Raw genomic sequence first — 6,000 nt, forward strand, 5'->3', positions numbered from 1 at the left:
TCATGCACGCATGTGATCTGAAGGCCTTCACAGTCTGTCCTCATGCCTGAATGACATCCCAGTGACTCAGCCACTAACACCTCTGAATGAGGCCACCCCTTAATTCCCTGCTATGGCTGTTTCTCCAATAAAATGTTACTGAGCATCTTCACACTAAGAGCAAACAGGTGGGGCAGTGTGAGGGGTAAGAGCTCTGTGGAGATAAGGAAAATGACACTGGACGGCACCACATAGTTGAGAAAATTCATTTGACATCAAATTCATATAGCCATGACTCAAATGGGACGTGTGGGTTCTTCCCTTGCCTTTGAGGGGAGAGGAACATGCTCTGCCTATGCCACACATCCAGCCAGGCAGCTGAAATCAGTTGTTCCGACCTAAACCCAAAGGCCAGGTCAGCTGCAGGGGTAGGTGAAGCTCTGCTGCTGTGCACCATGAATTTACCACCAGCCTCCACCTGGAAAAGAGCCCCAGCAGATCAGGAGTTCTGGGGGACCCTGATTCAGAAGGACATGAGGTGGGAGGGACCACAGCCACCAAAACCCCTTCCTGCTGGGGTGGAAGCAGGCCAGGAAGGCTCCTCTCCTTCTCTCCTCTTCCCTTCAGCAAGACCCAGGCTCTGCTAGTCCCTCCTGGGATTGCACCCATCTGGCCTGCTGGGTTGAGGCTTCCTGCCCTGCTGTCCCTCAGGGAGCTCCTCACACCTGTGGGGGAAAAGCCCAGTGCCAGGATTTCTAGTCCTTTCCCACAAACTGGGGCTATCTCATCCCTCCATGAGCTTCTTTAGTGTGGCTGTGATTTCCTCTGTGAGGTCATTCTGTCCTGCTGGAGCAGAAGTGAACCAGCGCATGGGGAAGTGATTTGCATTGCAGGATTTCAGGAAACACAATGTATGTCAATGTGGAGACACAATTCCTCCAGAATCTGTCTCGGTGTATCCCCGCAGTCTCACTGGTGTTGCATTGTCTGGCAAACCTTTACCAAGAGCAGCTTCCAGTTCTTCAAGGGGGTCTCTGTGCTGCACCTCTTTCAGCTTGGTGTGGTACAGCATGAATCAGGAGCATATGGCTGTTGTTAGTCTTGCTTGTTGTGTTTTTTTTGGCTTAGTGATATTTTGCACACCTTGTTCCTTCTCAAGAAAAGAGAGAAGAAAGTGACATCCAGAAATGCAAATTACTAATATCCAGAACAAGAAATATTTCTCCTCTACCAATCTAAAAAAGAAAATTACCTGTTTTATTCATCTTTATGACATGTAGGAGAAATAACAAGAAAAAACTAGCTCTGACATCAGTGATGGTGGAGTTCATTTCCACACTACTGCATTCAGTTGTCAAAAATGCATTTTTATGGATCTATCTCAGCAGAAGTTCTCAAGTCATGACATCTCTGGGAAGCAGCTTTGTAAGGAGCAGTGATGTTGGGCACTGGCCTTCCAGTGGCTCTTCCTGTGAAGAGGGGCGGCGCTTTCAGGCAGACACTTTGCATGCCCTCTGTCCTGTACATTTTCAGCTTGCTGACATGCTTAGTAAATTTGGCAAACAGCAATTGTGATGCCTCCCAAGCATCACACACCAGCATGCATCCCAGGCTTTCTCCTATTTAAAGCTTTTGTTTTTCAGTAAAGCGCCTCTATTTAGAAAATCGTTTGTGTGAATCACCAAAGCCTGAGGACTTTGTGACTGAACACTTATTAGAAGCATAAGATCCTTAAGTGCAGCCCTCAGAGGGGTTCAAAATGCCATCTAATCCATCTCCTTGCCTCCAGGCAGATTTGTAAGGAATATATTTTTTACAGCACACTTTAGAGATTATGCCATGCACGATGGCAACCTCACAACCTCTCTAGGCATATTGTCCTAGCCTTTTGTTATCTTTACTGTTAGAAACTCTTACCTAATTTAAAGCTGTTATTATTGGCCTGCATAGATTGGCCTGCATATATATATATATATATAATATATATCTGTGATATTACATGTTATGCCTCTACAGGAAACACACAACACTCAGTACAGCAAGCAAATTGGAAAATTATGACAACCATATCAATTTCCCTCCCAGAGGTGAGAGAGCAAACCCTGTATTTCCCAATACATGATTGACCTACATGCAAGGGGGAACCTTGGTGTCTTGTGATTTTTCTAGGTCAGATGGCAAAAATAATGAGTCTTAAAGGAAAGTGAGCTGGTTCTTGCTGAACCCAAGCAAGAAGGCTCACACTCAGAAGAGCTAGTGGTTCCCAGTCCTGGGAGGCTCCACCTTCTCTAATGCCACTAGAGAACAGACCTAAACCAAAACAAGGAAAAAAAGGAAAAGGATAGATGACTCAAGTTTAAAAGTCAAACCCCAAACCACTTCACCATGCAGAAGGTGTAGCTCAGAACACATTTTTTTATCTTCCCAAGCAAGGAGCCCAAATGAGTGTGCAGTGATTGGTGTAATTAGAAATTATGCTGAAAAGAGTCAAGGCACCAAAGTTGGATTATACCTTCCCCAGTGATTCTCCTGGTTGGAATTTTTGGTCATGGTGAAATGAAAGGTAGGTATAAGAAATACTGATAGAGATCATTTCATGTCTGAATAGTCTTAGGAAGTTGAGATCAATAGCTGAGTTGAAGCTTTGCTGGAGCTACAGCTTCCCACCTATAGTTGTGTAGGGGATGTAGAAGGACTAAAGGTGTTTTGGGAAACCTGAACCCTTTTTTATTCCTAATACAAATTTTCACCACTAATAACACACAAGAAAATCCTTTTCTCTTCCCTCCATCCATATTTTTTAAATGAGAAAGTAATTCTAATTTCCTGGCATACCATTAGCACCCAACACATCAAACCCACCCAAAAGCATAAGCAGAATGAAGATGTCTATTTTCATCACTGAACACATAAGCTTTTAAAAATAACATGCTGAGGTGGGCCAAGGGGAGAAGAACTTACCCCCTATCCCTGCACATTCATCCCATAGTGATGCCTGCTTTTATGGCAGTGCAGGCTGCCACAGGAAGCCAAGGTGAAATAGTTGAAGGTTGAATAGCCTGGCTCCCCTTGGAGCTAGCATTTGTGACCTTTAGAAGACTGTCCAAACCAGAAGCTGGTAAATATTTGTTTCTAAGAGAAACCCAAAGAATTAAGAGCAAAAGGATTTATTGACTGCAGTGCCTTACAGTAGAGGCCTCATGGGAGGGCAGTTTCCAGCACCTTCTGAGCGTTTCAGAAGTGCCCCTTGCACTGTCCTGAGCAAATCCAACAGTTTGGTGTCACCTTGATAACAGAATCACAGCATTTTAGTAAGTAGGAAGGACACTGCCATGAGGATAAGTGGCCATTAGGATTGTTTAGCTGCCTGATGGGACCTTGGGTTCTAACTGCTCTTTCTGCCTTTGAAAGTGACCTGAACACTTTTGTTTCTGATGCTTAGCTATGCCTATTTATCCTCTTGTCTTTTCAGTTGAGAATTTCAGTACATGGGAAACCACAAACAGCCTATAGGAACTGAGGTTCTCTGCAATGCTTTTTTTTCTCTGGATTTATGGCAATGTGTTGCAATTCTAGAAGCTGTAGAAATGCAGTATTTTCTCCAGTAACTCTTTTCTGAAAACAAGAGGAAGATCAGGAGAATGCCTGATCTGACTAGCAGGGGAAAAAAAAAGCAACCTTTTTTATGAATTATTTTTATTAATCATTTAATTAAACGTTTCCAGAAGTTGAAGCAGTAGGAAACAATATTGCTTCTGGAGTAACCCAGGTGAGATCAGCAAGGACACCCCCATAACACTGGTGCCTGAGGCCTCTGCTCCCTAAAGCATCAGTGCAGGCTGCAGAATGGGAACATCCTAGCAGAGATTATTGCTGCCCTTCCCCATCCTTACTCACTCCACACAAGCCACTGGCAATCTCTACACAGCAAGAATTAACCCATTAAAAATAAAGTGCTGTAGGTAGAAACTCACCAGACTCTCTTCCTTAGGAGATAAGGGGCTCAGCTGTGAAGGGTCCGATCTTTAAAATTACCTTTATTCTAGCAGGACCATTGGGAGTTGATTATACCCTGCATATCAGGTGAGAAAGACAGCATATAATTGAAATAATAATTGAAAAATTAAGATGAGACAACCTCCCAACCTTCTCTGTGCTAAGAAAGTTATGTTTCTGCTTGTTCCAGAGTTGATGGCAAAATTTCTATTGGCTTTGAAGGAACCAAAACCAGTCTCTATTTCCATATAACTCTGTAAACTTTGGACTGAAAAGCACTTATTCAACCACAAGGTTCATTTGAAGAAAATTGCAAAATATAGCTCCCAGCAGAAGATCTGTTAGATTTGTAAGAGTAATTTTATATCATCAGAGGCAAATAACCTGCTTGGGGAAAAAGAGACAGGTGACTTGTATGGCTTTCATATTCTGTTTCTACTTTGAACTTACAGCCTCCAAAACACAGTCAGGAGTAGTAGAAATATCAGGGTGTGCAGTTTGTGTGCACAGACTGTTTATTTTACATGTACAGCTGGTGTGTGTCAAAAGTGAGTGGATATGGCTATTTTAAGGTATGTCCTGAATTTGAGTGTTTTCTTCCCAGAAAGTGCAATCTTCAAACCCTGGAAATTATGTTATGGTGCTGATGCTGGGAAGTATGGGAGAATTTACCTAATACAATCCATTTTTTTAGAAGTTTTGACTTAGCTGCTGTAATGAAGTGCTATACCAGCAGTGCACAGTATCTGCCTGCATAATGATGGGCTGAGAGTCTGCCTCCAGTCTAATTTGTGAAGATAATATTTTGACTTTTCTTTTGGGTTTTTTTTTGTTTTGTTTTGGTTTCGGTTTTTTTGTTGGTTTTTTTTTTTTTTTTGCCAGGGCAGTAGGCATATTCATATGTTACTGTGAGCTAAATGAAGGTGCAGGCAGAGAGATTATCTACTGCTCTACATATATAAACCTAATCACCTTTTGAAATCAGTTTTCTTTGGACCACATTTGTCATTTTCACAGTGCAAATTCAGGAGATTTTCTTTGTGGTAACTTGCTTGTTGGACCTTGGTTCAGCAAAGAGGAAGACTGGCAGAGGATGAAGGTAGGGAAGCCATAGTTACACCCTTTCAATGTGGTCAAGCTGGCCTAAATCACTGTATCGCTGTCCTTGAATGACCTCCAGAAAATATCAATTATGTCATTACTTGTAATTTTAAAAGAATTGAGGCATATACATTTACTTTTATTCTCTTCCTCCTTTCAATGCTAGGATATGGAATTGACACGATTTTGTGGTAGTTCCATTTAACCACATTTCTCACTGAACCTCAGCTCTCATTAGCATCCTCCCCTTGGACATGGCTCTGTTGGGATCACAGGAGGTTGCTTGGCACCAGTGCTGCTTTCTTGAATGAAGGAGGAAGGTGCAACTTGTACTGGTTTTTTGTGTGTGAGGACTAAGAATTTTCTGGCATCCTGCTGAACTGTGTTCCCCGCCCTCACCCCCAAGGCCACTGGGAGGGGTTTTGCCAGCCCACCCCACATTCCTGGGGAGGGTGTGTGCTTTCCCCGGGGGCACTGCTGCAGTCCTGATTTACAATGTCAGACATTCTGCTGAGATTCTGCAGAGAGAAACCCCCGTGGTTCTGCTGAGAGATACCTCCTGCCCCGAAGAGATGGGCCACCTGCATGTCCAATGGGCAGGTGAGTCTTTGCAGTATTGAGAAGGAGTTTTGCTCTCAGACATTTCAAAGCTTGTTTCCCCCTGAAGAGTTTCAGGTCCATCTGTCCTCTTCACCTGTTTTTTCTTCACTTGTCTATGGTTTCCTTTCTTGGGTGTGACAGAAGAACTAACACAGAGCAATGATTTTCCCACTTCAGGCAAAATGCAAAGGTCCCCTGGGAACTCTGCTCTTGTACCAGGGAGATGCTGCTGCGCTGGTGCACACTGCTGGGGCTCAGGGCAGGAGTGGTCTCTCCCTTCAAGAGTCACTTATGTCAATCCTTATCCTAGACAGATGAGACCAA

This window comes from Camarhynchus parvulus, chromosome 1 (assembly GCF_901933205.1).
Source record: "Camarhynchus parvulus chromosome 1, STF_HiC, whole genome shotgun sequence".
Classification (NCBI taxonomy): domain Eukaryota; kingdom Metazoa; phylum Chordata; class Aves; order Passeriformes; family Thraupidae; genus Camarhynchus; species Camarhynchus parvulus.